Source organism: Hibiscus syriacus, unplaced genomic scaffold, assembly GCF_006381635.1.
Source record: "Hibiscus syriacus cultivar Baekdansim isolate YM2019G1 unplaced genomic scaffold, ASM638163v2 tig00110809_pilon, whole genome shotgun sequence".
NCBI lineage: Eukaryota > Viridiplantae > Streptophyta > Magnoliopsida > Malvales > Malvaceae > Hibiscus > Hibiscus syriacus.
Genome location: NW_024062869.1, coordinates 1530319 through 1545102, shown reverse-complemented (window position 1 = coordinate 1545102; position 14784 = coordinate 1530319). Strand labels below are relative to the sequence as shown.

Below are 14784 nucleotides of genomic sequence, written 5' to 3'. Positions count from 1 at the left end.
TTGTTGGTCATTTTGGCAAATTCAAAAAAAATTGGTTAAAATCGTATATTATAAGACATTTTTGGTCACTGAATTTTTCATATTATAAAGATTTGTTATAAAAATAATTCGTTTTTTCATTTATTATGGTTATTTTTTTTTATAAAATAATGGTTACTTAAACCTTACATATTATTTAAAATTTAATCTTTTATTTTATTGAATCAATTAACAATTAATTCTTAAAATTATACTTATTTCATAAATTGAACGTCAGACCTTCTTTCTTATCTCTATGTAATCTATTTAATTTTTAATTTATTTCTTGCTCTAAAAATAGCATTATAAAACCAATACACGAAACTCAACCAGCATGGAAATTATATAATAAAAAACACACAAAAAAAAGTGAAAAACTTTAAAATTTTCCATTTTTTTCAAAAATTGGATCTTTAACACTATAATTTATTTATTGTTTTCCGATCAAAAGCTAAAAAACCCTTACAAGTTTGACTCTACCCAAGAAAATCAAATGGTAGGAAAGCTGGAGTTGTTCATCGTTATGGTAGTGTTATAAGCCAAGGTGGGTCTTTTTCATCAATCGTTTTTAGCTGAAGAACATCAAAAACAACGATGGCGGGGATAGCAATATTGCAAGATCTATACTGGAAAAAACCAAAGCTTTTGCTCTAAACAAAGCTTCCACTCTTCTGGGTCCTTCTCTGCCTCCGCTGCAGCCGTATCAGCTGCAGCTACCGTCGCTGCCGGAACCCTTTTGTTTCCTGCTTCCTTTTTGGGTATGTTTATAGCCATGTATTTGTTTACTTCGTTTTGTTAATTGCTCGGTTGATAATGGCCATTAGCAGAACATTTTGGCTTTTGATCTTATTTCAGCAATTGTATCAGTGCCCATGCCATCATGTATGTGTATTGCTCTGTTAACAGCGATGGTTTGACTGGATTAGAAAATGGGTGTTCATGCCATCATATGTATGTGCACAAAGCAATTTGGTGTTTCGTTTTTAGGTTTGATATACATTTTTCCATGTGTATATATTACATACATGTTTCTGAAAGTGCATGCCAATATCTGCGTGTATAAGTGACAATATGCCCGTGTTTGCTTTGTGCATCGACAAATGAAAAGTGCTGAATTTGATTGGTTTAGGATTGATTTTTTTTTTAAAATGGTTTGATTGTTTCAAATTGTGGTTGCTACTTCAGCTCTGAAGGCTATGTTCTGATTGTTTGGTAAATTGTTGATGTAAATTTGTTCAATTTTCATGCATGAGTTTGACACTGTTAGCCTAGTGATTGTGCTGTAGTTATCCCAAAACATGTGGATTTAGTTTCCCTTAAAAGTCGGTCAGTAAATTGTTCGTGAGGTGAGTTGTTTCTTTATTGTTTGCATCTTATGATGTCTCTGTGTTTTCTAACTAGAGATGAGCAAAAGCCAGTTATTTGTATAATTCATCAACAAATGCAATTAAAGTTTGTATGCATATAAGGATTTATACGATTAGATGCTAATTAAATCATATTAACAAATGAAAAATATGTTTGTTCTTCTTAAGTGATGTTCATCAAATCTATGCACTGGTCATAAGACTTTTTGCTGTATATTGTTGAATCTCTGTATTTGAAGCACATGACTGCAATGAGAAAACACTTTACTGTTTTAAGGAATGGTTCGACTTATTATGTTTTATTACTTCTCAGACTACTGTTGTAACGACAAGAAGGGTTCTTGAAAGACTTGCTGTTATCTGTGTTTCGCAACGCATGGCATGGAAACTCCTTAAAGGTACTTTGTCCATCATTCCACAAAGTCATGGTAGTGGATCGGTGGTTGTTTATAATTATAATATCTCTCTCTCTATATATATATATATTACTATCACTGTTTGAAATCTTCTTGCTGATTATTATTATAAGGTTCATGAGTTTGACAACATAAGCAGATGTTCCGAATCAGCTGTCCGGAAATCCCAAAGGGGATTGCCTACCACAGTGTACTTCTTCAAAGTTAGCAGAACAACTTTCCGATGTCAAGATCATTACCAATGTGTCCATTATATTTAAAGTAATACTTGATTTAGTTGTAACATCTTTCCTCCTCTCCCCCACCAAAAAAATTGTTTATATAGGTCACCTTCTTGGAGTTGTGGATGCGGGGCTTGTTCAAACTGGTATGAAATCTACCGATTCTTTGCTCACACAAAGGACTCCAAAGAGGGTGATCGGGTCAACACGAAAAAGCAAGCAAAATTTCTTGGAAAGAGGTTTCTGGGATTACCATCAGGGTGGAGCATCGTTGATATTTGCTTCCATTGGAGCTGGGATTGGTGCTACACTTCTCCGTCTATTTGGTCAATGGATTAGTCACCTGTACGGATAGATAGTATTTACGTACCTGTATTAATATCCCAGATTGTCTTACAAGTTTAACTGTCTTACAATATTATCATTTTAGATCGTGTATTTTTCTTTTCTATAGGATGTGCAGCTGGAGACTTGGCTGGGCCAATTGTAGTATCCGTCTGCCTCGAGAAAGCTTTTCATGTGGACCTCTAGAGCAACATCAAATTTATCATTTGTATTTTAGTACCTTCTTTCAGAGAATTAAAATTATTTACCAAAAATGTAAAATATACGCTCTTCATTGTAAGGTTTTTGGAAGCAGAAACTGTTTTTCGAGCTACTAATCCAAAATTTTCCCTTCTGGGGACAGTTATTTTTCTGGGATGTTTAACATCGACTTTTCATAGTACTGTATCTGATAAATTCAGGGCTCCAAAACCATTAGGATGTGCAGCTGGAGACTTGGCTGGGCCAATTGTATATCCGTCTGCCTCGAGAAAGCTTTCATGTGGACCTCTAGAGCAACATCAAATTTATCATTTGTATTTTTAGTACCTTCTTTTCAGAGAATTAAATTATATTTTACCAAAAATGTAAAATATACGCTCTTCATTGTAAGGTTTTTGGAAGCAGAAAACTGTTTTTCGAGCTACTAATCCAAATTTTCCCCTTCTGGGGACAGTTATTTGTTTTCTGGGATGTTTAACATCGAACTTTTCCGATATGTATTTTCGGATTCCATAAGCCGCATTGAACTAGTTTTGGCATATTCCACAACTTGTCCATACTTTCCCAGGTTTGCTCATCATTTTAAATTAGATCCCGATATATATATATATATATATTATATATATTATATATATATGTATATATGCATGTAGAATTAAGCTACTTTACAATAATTTCCTATCATCGATTGTGAAAGTTTAGTTCCATGAACAGCCGGTACTATATTTCGCATAAGTGTGAGCAACTATGGCAGACACAACAGACAACCTAATTCGATCTATCCGGTTTCTATTATACATTGACAGATCAAAGCTGGAAATCATTAGTTCGTGTCCCAAATCATCACAACAGCAATCACTCCAACACCTAACAACACAGCCAATAATGTAATGAGGTTTGTCTGCTGGAACCGTCTTATGGGGCGTGTAACCTTTCGATAACAAATGGTTTATCGATACATAGATGAACACTCCAGTGGCTAACCCCAGCGATATGGCGAAGATTCAATCAGCCATAGCACCCTCCATTGTGGCATCGATTATGATCCCGATCGCTACACCAATTGGACTCGAAACAGCAAAAGCAAAAGCATAGGCTAGCATGACAACAACGGACGGTCAGGATCATTCGGAGCAGTGCTATCCCCATTGCAATGGCTGCAATATCTTATGCAATGAGATTGTCCATAAGGCTTTCCATGCATTGAATTCAGTCTTAGCGATTCCAATGGAAATGCCTCCGAACAAAGAATGGAAGCACAGGTAACTATCAGCGAGAGAAGAATTGGTCCTAACTAAGGTACGGATCCTAAGTCCAACAGCTTGTTACCTTGAAGCTCTGAATCACTTTATGGCATGAACTGTTTCCTTTTCCATACACATAAGAAACCACACAATCAGCCACCATGGTCAATAGATATCCAACGCAAGCCAACATAAAAGCAAAAGGGTATTCCTTAGGTGTCAATCTTAAACGTTCGTTAGAGTCTCAATAAATGCTCATGGTAGTCCCAAGAAAACTCCACCGGCAAACTGAGTCCCATCACCAGAAACCTGGTTCCATTTAAGAAAATAAGGTGACATACCACCATGAATGTCCCTACAAACACCAGAATCAAGCACAAGATCTTCACCAGAACCAAGGATTGGAACGTAGGTTATGTCGTTTGTTGCGATCACCTGCTCCATGATCATCATTGCCACCATGGGAGGTGGCAGAAAGCAAAAGAGGAAGTGTTAGAAAGAGGACGAAGAGAAAACTCGACACTTCATTTGAGAGAGCTTGAATTTAAAAACTGGGGTTTGAGTTTATTGCTGATAAATATGATTATATAGAAGAGATAATATTAAAGTACTAGGAAGCGAAAGTCAATAATAAAGAAAATAGCCATTTAGATTATTTTCAACGAATTACGTTGTTGATTAGGGTTGTCATGACAACAACGAATTAATCTACATTCTCTGCCTGTTTTCATCACCACGTATCACGAGAAGGAAAGGTAAAAATGTTTAATTTCGTGATGAAAACAGATAGAGAAATCTAGATTAATTTAAACAAAGGTCAAATATTGAAGATGAAGTTGCTTTATATGAAAACACCAACAGAATACAGACAACTCATGATGTGAGGAGCTACCAAGATTAATGAATAACAGAGACAATGCTCCCAATCTTTGTTTGTAACCAAAATGGATTGAGTAATTACAGCAGTTTCCTTTAGACAAGGGGGGAAAATTCTTACTTCCCATTTTGGATGTTCCTGCTTAATTTCCAGGAACTTTCCAATGTGTTTGTGACCCAATTTCCTTCTTATAAGGCATTCTAAATTGAACTGCAAACTTGGCATCTCAGGCTTATTGCTGAAGAAACTTACCTTAATACCATATTCTTATAGTATTGTTGTACACTCCTCGAAATCGGTAAATTTCCAGTATCTATATCATCATTTTCTAACTCTATAAATATGCTTTAATATGAAATTTAATGTTGTAATTGCTTCTATCAGGTGGTCTTTGATGGGTCACTTCATCTCGACCATTCCACTGGCTTCCGCTGCTGCAAAGCAGACCAAGTTGCCAATGGATGCTGCAGGCTCTCCAAACTTAACAAATGATGAAAATGATCCCAAGAAAACGATCACTCGAAGTTGCAAATCGACTTTGTAGCTTTGAATTGTGCCGTTCCGAGTTCGATTCGGACCGTTCTCCCGGAACTTAAGAAGCTCGGGATGTACTATGGTATCTATATTGTTCTTGGAGCTCTAAGCTTTACGGTATTGATGAACCACATGAGAGGCCATAAAACAAATGATTTCGTCGATTCTCTTTACATGTGTGCGGTGACAATGACCACCGTTGGTTATGGTGACCTTTTCCCAGGCAGTACCGTTTCGCAACTGGTGTGCAGCGTTTTCATCGCCGTGGGGATGTTGCTGACCGGAATAGTAGTGAAAATAGCTGCTAAATACTTGGTTTTCAAGCAACAAAAGGTGCTGCTTAACGCCCTACATGTGGCACGGAAAATAGGACCGATGGACGCCCTTAATGAGATCGAAAGACTGAATATAGACAACACCAAGTGTACCATGTCATTGATCGTTTTGGGATGCATTTCGTCACCGGGATCTATGTTCTGCGTACCGTTGAAGAAATGGAGTACGATGATGCATTTTATTGCGCTTGTAGCACCATGACGACCATAGGGTTCGGAGACGTGAGCTTCATGAGCGAATCCGGTCGAATTTGGCATGATATGGATATTCACCGGAACGTCCTGTCTAGGCCAGCTGTTTCTTTACATGGCAGAGGTTTATACAGATATTGAAGGAAAAAAATTTGTGAAGTGGTCATTGCAAGCAACGTTATTGACAGGCACGAAATTGAGGCTGCCGATGATCTTGATAGACACAAAGTTCATGGGTAAAATTACCATGTTTTACTCCCATTAAATTACTTCATTAACACATTGCTACACTGTTTTGTTTGGCATTGATTTCTCTTTTTTTCTATAGGCTGCTGATTACATATTGTATAAGCTAAAGACATGGGAAAGATCAAGCAAGAGGATATTCATCGGCTATGAAGGATCTTGACATCGACGAATGATCGATGTTCGACGCGATTTCGGCTCTGACTATCAGAAAAGAAATGGCGACGATGATAATTTTACCATCATCAGAACATTTTAAAATCAATAAAATATTAAAACATTAGTCAATTATAGGGAAAATATTGCGATGAAGACGATAACAACAACATATTATAAATAATGATGTAAATGCTTCAAGCAATCTGATGGGATTAAAAAATTTCATATTTGGTGAACAGTTTGAGCTTATCTTTAGTTTTTCCTATCTTTCCTTTCGAAGTCGTATGTAATTATGCTATTCAATCAATCATGGAATGTTTACAGTTTATAATTAGCATGTGTTTATTTTTCTTTTATTGACATCAATTACATTAATATACTTATAAAAATTTATAAAAAATTATGTAATTAAAGTTATTAAAATATTAATAGGATATTACAAAATGATAAAATAAATTAACAATTCTTGCTTTAATTTTGACCATTGAAGCTAATCACCTAATCCAGCTTCAAAGTTTTGATCCCTAACACCACCTAACCTAACATCATTTCCTACTGTAACCAAGCATTTCAGGTTTAAACTTATGTTTCTTGTCCTAGAAGGTTAGCCAATATTCAAGATTTTATAACTTTTAATAGTTTAAATTTTATTTTATTTTTTTAAAAAAGTGACATTTTCTAAAAAAAATGTTTTGAAAATAAAAAACGCAGCACGATAGAATTAGGGTATTTTATGCGATATCAATGACTTAATAATGGTTAATGTTAATTAAAAGGTTTAAAACTTTTATTTTAAGGACTCGATAGATAAAAATCTTGCCTCCGTCTATGATAATAACCCTAAACCCAAGTCCTTTTGAGCCATTTTCTGCTATTCTGCAATAGATTTCAATGCATTGAAAGTGTGTAGTTTACTGCATTGTCATCATCAATCACTTCAATTAAATGGATTGTGCCCTTACAGAAATGTCTAACTTGTCATTAACTATTGAAATTTCCCATTTTGGATGTTCATGCGAAATTTCCCACAAATTTAGCACATAACCAAAACAACTCAAGCAAGCCCTTTTCACTCACTCCAACCTGCAAACTTGCATCTTTGCATCAGAAAACTACATCAATTGGGGACATTTCCAGGAACCTTCCTACGTGTTTGGAACCCAATTTCCTTCTACTTAAACCATTTTAAATGGAATTTCAAACTTCGCATCTCAGGCTTGTTACTCAAGAACTGATAACCAGATTCTTATAGAATCGTTGTGGTTCCCTTGAAATCGGTAATTTCAGGTATCTATATCATCGTTTTCTAGCTCTATGAAGATGTTTCAACTATGAAATTTCATGTTGTAATTGCATCTATCAGGTGGTCTTGATGTTGGGTCACTTCAACTCGAATCATTGCAATGGCTTCCAATGCTGCAGAGCAAGCCAAGTTGCCAATGGCTGCTGCAGGCTCTCCCAACTTAATGAATGATGAAAATGATCCCAAGGAAACAACCATTCAGAGTTGCAAATCAACTTCCGTGGCTGCGAATTGTGCCGTTCCGAGTGCGATTCAGACAGTTCTCCCGGACCTTAAGAAGCTCGGAATGTACTACGGTATATACGTGTATCGGGACACAGCCTTTTGGTATTGAAGAACCACATCAGAGGCCACAAAACAAATGATTTCATTGATTTGTTAGAAATTTTGATTTCTAGTATTGATTCATATAATTTAATTAATTGATAATTGATGTTGTTGTACACATGGTGATGATTAGTGTAGTATTAAGGAGGCAATTATCGAGTGTAAATCCCTCCGCCCCATACCGTAAAAATATAAGTTTGAGTGGTGTTATGTCTACTGAAAAGTAGGGGGCCTTTCGGTTATTTTGTGATTTAAAAAATATAGTAAAATCAATTTTTTTAAAAGCTCACGTAGCAGACAGCTTTTTTCAATGCTCTCTATTTTTCTCTCTTTAAAAAAATAAGAACACTCTCTGTTTTGGGGTTTTGAATCTTTCATCAATAATCAAACATGTATTGATATAATCATTAATGGAATCATCAAGTAAGTTTTCATTTCTTTTACTGTAATTCTTAATAATTATACTATGAGCTTGATTTGGTTGATTTAATTACCCTATCAAGATCCTTATGTGTTAATTGTTTCCGCGATTAAGATTAATTAATTTTAACATTTGGCCTCATAGCCAAGTTTGATAGGAATTAAATCACCAATTAGGTTTCATAAGAAATTTGGGTATTTTTCTTATTAAAGGTTTCATGAGAAATTTGAGTATTTTCTTATTAAAGCTTAATTGAAGTTGCAAATTGACAATTGATTATGATATTGATGTTAGATTGATTGTTAATTGATTAAGAACAATTATATGATCTTGGTTTGATGGTGAATGATGTTGTCGTGGTAAGTGAAGTTGTCGAGGTAAGTAGAGTTAATGATGTTGTCGTGACAAGTGTAGGATCACATCAAACAATTTTGGATTATGATTTAAATCTTTAATATTTTAGTGAGTGCGCTAGTCACCAAAGTGGCACGCTCGAAATTCATTAAATGATTTATATTATTTATAAATGTTTATTTGATGTAGCATCATAAATAACATTTAAGAATAATAAATATTATAGTTATTAACACGTAGTTATATGATTACTCAAAGGTAGATCTTACTCATGGTTAATAACAATTGAAGTAGGTTATGAACTTTGTCTAATATATATAAGGTACATCCAAAGATAACTTGTATGTTAAAGTAAACTTAATTATTGATCTTATATATATATAAGAATGATGCATGTTTGATGATGTTAGTTGTATTTAGATTTAGCCCAAAGGTAAATTTAAATGCAATGTTTTGGTATATGTTATAGTTTGAATTGTGGTTTAAATTCAGAGCAATTAATATGTAAGATGTAAATATTTACAGTGGTCTCTACTATGTCAAATATGACTGCCAATGGTATCAGTTTAATGGGCAGAACTACGATGATTGGATCGAATATGTCAAGCTAAATGTTGGCCTTTTGAAACTCGATTTAGCTCTAGTTATAGATGAGCCCACTAAACCGACCGATACTAGTCCATAGGGAGACAAGAAAATATGAGAGAACTGGGAGATATTGAATAGGCTTATGATGAGCTTTCTTAAGCTTAGCATATTGCCTAATATTAAACCTTCCCAGTCCAAGACTGAGAATGTGGGAGAATTTATAGCTGAAATTAAGAAATGTACTATGACATACATTGTGGATAAGTATGTTGTTGCTGCTCTTTTTGATGATTTATTTAATAGAGAGTACATTATAGCTCATTCAATGGAAGAACACATTACTCACAATGGTGAATACCTACAACCAGCTTAAAAGTTTAGATATGGATCTTGGTGAGAGGGTGTTGGTTGAGTTCATCCTGAAATCATGTAAAGGTGATGATTTCAAGCAATTTCAGAGAACATACAACCAACTTAAGAAAAATTATCTATTGCGGATACCAATGTCATGCTCTTGCAAGAGAAGGCAAGGCAAAGGTAATACCTTAAGGTCAAACTTGCCCAAGACAACTTTTCCTATTATGGTAATTCAAACGTTGGTTCTAGTGGTGACAAAGCTCCAACTAAGAAATTGAAGAACAAGAAAAAGCAACCATTTAAGGTGCAGCTTGGTAAAGGGCAAGGAGGGGTTGAAAAGATACTGAAATATTTCTTTTGCAACAAACATGGGCACAAGAAGGTTGATTTTCCAAAGAGGAAACATGGTTTAGAGATATACATTTTGTTTCAGTATGCTTTAAATCAAATCAAATTGAGATACCTTATAATACTTGGTGGCTTGATACTGATGCAACCACTCATGTTTCTAATGTTATGGAGGGTTACCTAAATTCACGTAATGCCAAAAAGTGAAATCTTTCTATTTATGGGAAACAGTATGAAGGCTATAATTGAAGGTGTGGGACATATAGAATTGTGTTAGATACGAGATATTGCCTTGAACTACATAAGTGCTTATGTGTTCCATATTGCTCTAGAAATATTGTTTATGTTTCTAGGTGGATGTTTTAGGATTTGATTTAGGATTGGACATGGTTGTTTTTCATTGCATCGTGGACAAACCTTTGTGGTATTGGTTTATTGTCGGATACCTTGTATTGATTCAATCTAAATTCTACTTTTGTTAATTTTCTGTTTAATGTTGATGTTGAATATGATGTTGGTATGAAAAGGAATGCACTCAATGAATCTTCTGCTGACTTGTGGCATAAAAGACTCGATCATATATCCAAAGAAAGGATTTTGAGGCTAATTAAAAATGGAGTTTTGTCTCAATTGGATTTTACCGATTGGAATAATACTTGTGTGGATTGCATTAAGGGTAAGCAAACCAAACATGTATCAAAACATGCTGCCATAAGAAGTAGTGGATTACTTGATTTAATACACACATATATTTGTGGTCCTTTCGATGTACCATCTTGGGGCGGTGAAAGGTATTTTATCACCTTTATTGATAATTACCATAGATACTGTTACCTATATTTACTGTATGAAAGAACTCAATCAGTTGATGTCCTTGAGACATTCATTACGGAGGTTGAGAGGTAGTTAAATAGAAAGGTTAAGGTAATATGTTTCGATAAAGGTGGCGAATATTATGGAAAGACATCATAAGTTGGAAAAATATCAGGTCATTTAAGAAACTCCTTGAGTCTAAGGATATTTGTGCACAGTATACAATGCCTGGATCGCCACATCAAAATGGTGTAGCGGAAGGCGTAATCGTACATTGATGGAAATGGTGAGAAGTATGATGAATGATAGTTCTATATCTATTTCATTGTGGATGTATGCATTGAGGACTGTCGCATACATATTGAATAGGGTACCTAGTGACCTTGAGTACTTGCAAGGCACTAAGGATCACATGCTCACATATAGAAGAACTAGTAACCTTGAGGTTGTTGGTTACTCGGACTTAGACTATGTTGGATGTTTGGATATCCGGAAGTCCACATTCGGTTATGCGTTCCTTCTAGCTGATGAAGTTGTCTCATGGAAGAGTAGTAAGCAGTCTGTCATTGCTACTTCCACTATGGAGGCTAAATTTGTAGCTTGTTGTGAAGCTACAATTCAATCGTTATGTTTGTGTAATTTTGTTGATGGTTTAGGTATCGTTGGTAGCATAAGGATTATTGTGATAATGCGACAGTTGTATTCTTCTCTAAGAACGATAAATACTCCAAGGGTGCCAAACATATGGATTTAAAGTATCTATCTCTCAAAGAAGAGTGCAAAATCAAATAGTTCAAATAGTGCACATTGGCATCAATGATATCATTGTGGATCCGTTAACTAAAGGACTAGCTCCTAAGACATTTATTGGCCATGTTAGTGAAATGGGAGTAGTCGCGAAGTCCTTGTATAGCGGATGATTAGTCGTACATGTATGAATATATGTCTTGCACATTTATGTTTGTTTGATACTCTAGATATCGATGTTTGTTTGGATTTTGCTTATCTATGAATCATATTTCAGTTATGCGTATTTTGTTATGATTGTAGATGTTGAATCTTATTTTAAGACATTGTCAGATAAGATATTTTTGGGTGTTTATCTTAAATTGTGTCTGTTTGAATTGGATTGATATGTAATACATGGAAGGAATCAGGACATTTGTCAGGCCTGTGACTGTCATGATTCGGTCGTTTTAGTTCTTACAAAGTTGTGACTTGTATATTACATTATTTAAATGAGCTCAAATTATGTTAATATGTTATATACTTGTCATATATGAATCGAGTGGGAGAATGTTATAAATTTTGATTTCTAATATTGATTCATATAAGTTAAGTAATTGATAATTGTTGTTGTTGTACACACGGTGATGATTAGTATAGTATTGAGGAGGCAATTATCGGGTGTAAATCCCTCTGTCCCATACCGTGAAAATATAAGTTTAAATGACATTATGTGTAACTGAAACGTAGAGGGGCATTTCAGTTATTTTGGCCTTTCGGTTATTTTGTGATCTATGGAATTAGTTTTTTAAAAGCTCACGTAGCAGACATTTTTTTTCAAGACTCTTTTTCTCTCTTAAAAAGAAAACAATAACACTATCTGTTTTGGGGTTTTAATTCTTTCATCAAGAATCAAACAAGTATTTATATCATCCCAAGACGAATTAAGTATATACAGTATTATGATTGGATAACATTTATTATTTCTTGCTTTTGGGATATCCAACTATCATAATGGAATCATCAAATAAGTTTTCATTTATTTTATTGTAATTCTCAATAATTATGTCATAAGCTTGATTTGATTGATTTAATTACCCTATCAAGATCCTTATGTGTTAATTTCTTCCGCATGCAAGATTAATTGATTTTAACATGATTCTCTTTACATGTGTGTGGTGACAATGACCACCGTTGGTTATGGAGACCTTTACCCCAATGGTATTGTTCCGGAGCTGGTGTGTAGAGTTTTAATCACCGCGGGGATGTTGTTGTTCAAAATAGTAGTGAAAATAGCTGCTAAATACTTGGTGTTCAAGCAACAAGCGATTATGCTTAACGCCCTGCAGGTGTCTCGGAAAATCGGATCGACAGAAGCCCTTAACGAGATCGAAAACCTGAAGATAGACTACACCAAGTGTATGATATCGTTGGCCGTTTTGGGAGCGCATTTCTTCATCAGTATCTTCACGCTCTGTACTCTCGAAAAAATGGAGTCTGATGATGCATTATATTGCCTATTAGCACCATGACGACCGTAGGTTTCGGAGATGAAAGCTTCTCGAGCGAATTTGGTCTAATGTTTAGCATGATATGGATATTCACCGGAACGTCTTGTTTAGGCCAGCTGTTTCTGTACATGGCATAGGTTTATACAAATATTGAAGCAAAGAAATTTGTCAAGTGGGTCATTGCGAGCAACGTTATTGACGGGAACGAAATTAAGGCTACCGATGATCGTGATAAAGACAAAGTTCATGGTAGGGATGTAAATACTCGGATCGAATGGACTCAACTCGAGCTCGAGCTCGACTCGATTTCTTAACGAGCCGAAACGAGCTACTCGATATTCGACTCGAAAAAAGCTCGTGAGCAGCTCGAAAAAATGTTATATTATAATTTTAGATTTTTTAAATTACATTATTAAAATACATTATTGATAATTATAAAATTTTAAAAATATATTAAAAATTCTATAATACAACTAAGACATCTCATCCCTTATAATTATGTAATAGGTTTAGGGTTTAGGGTTTAGGGTTTAGGGTTTAGGGTTTAGGGTTTATGGTTTATGATTTATAAGTTAGGGTTTGTGGTTTATGATTCATAAGTTAGGGTTTATGGTTTATGGTTTGGGATTCATGGTTTATGGTTTATGGTTTATGATTTATGGTTTATGGTTTGGGATTCATGGTTTATGATTTATGGTTTAATTTATACACAACTACTTAAAGAAGACAATCCTAAATAGGGACTAAATTATTACCTAAACTAAAGTGTGCTTACACGATACATGCATGCATACGAATGAAATGCAAATGCACATACATTAAGATGAAACAATATAAAATTAAACCTACTATTAATAACTTAAACTCATATTTTAAAAATGACATGAAGGACCAAAACAATATAAAACTGAAAATTGGCATACAAAGTAAAAATTACTCATTAAATTAAACAAACCAACTAAGGGATTACAATGTCAAATAATTAAAATTACAAGACATAATTGAAAACAAGCACAAATTAAAGGAACACTAAAGCAAGATATATAGGGTAAAAACTCTTACCCTAATTCATCTCCCCCTCAAAACATTCCCTGGCTAAATCTTCCCCCTCGCCGTTCTCCTCTCAAACCTCGTCCACTTACACATCCCTAGTAGAAACCCACAGCCACCGTGGCCTAAACGCTCCCCCAAGACTCCGGGCGACAAAGGCTAGCTCCTATCGACGAGAAGGTAAGGTTTTACTTACTGTTCTCTGACCACTGCTGGTTTTTCTTTCTTTTTTCTCGCAACCATTTTCTAGTTTTCATAGTTAGTCTTCATAGGCTAGGGTTAATCCTTGGATAAAAATCTTACATAGTTTCTAGTTTTAACTGGCTTATTTGTGCACCTTCCACCCTATGAAGGTGCCTTTTGGAGAAGTTCCAGAACTTGTAGCTAGTCACCGGGTGTTTATACATAAAGGGCATGCCTATGTTGCAATGAATCAGGTAAAAACTTTCTATTAATCGTTTAATCTTATTTAAAAAATTGAATATTATGAACACAAATCGGTATTCATACTTGCTATTCCCTTTCTATCTGATTTTTTTAGGTGGTTTCTCTTGTTGTCACACAATTTTGAAGTTATCTATCAAAGGCACTCGTTTTAACAAACAAGTTTCTTATTTGTCCATTGAAGTCTCATGAAAGTTGCCTTATATTCATTGTTCTTCTCAAGCATTGAATGCGTCTACTATAATTTAGAACTTGTGTGTCAACTTGATTTGCATAACCTCTTGCACATATCCCAGATTTTTTTGGCTGAATTGCATATCACGACACATGTAGTTTGGACAACAAGCTTTTACTGCAATGTCAACGAGTTGCACGAACAAATATCAT

The 14784-nt window shown here is 34.8% G+C and overlaps 3 pseudogenes; 2 read left to right on the top strand and 1 right to left on the bottom strand.

The window, feature by feature from the left end:
• Positions 1–511: 511 nt before the first annotated feature.
• On the top strand, positions 512–2561 carry LOC120141430 (annotated as a pseudogene).
• An 830-nt stretch (positions 2562–3391) lies between these two features.
• On the bottom strand, positions 3392–4356 carry LOC120141429 (annotated as a pseudogene).
• Positions 4357–4913: 557 nt separating this feature from the next.
• Positions 4914–6268, top strand: LOC120141528 (annotated as a pseudogene).
• Positions 6269–14784: the final 8516 nt, after the last annotated feature.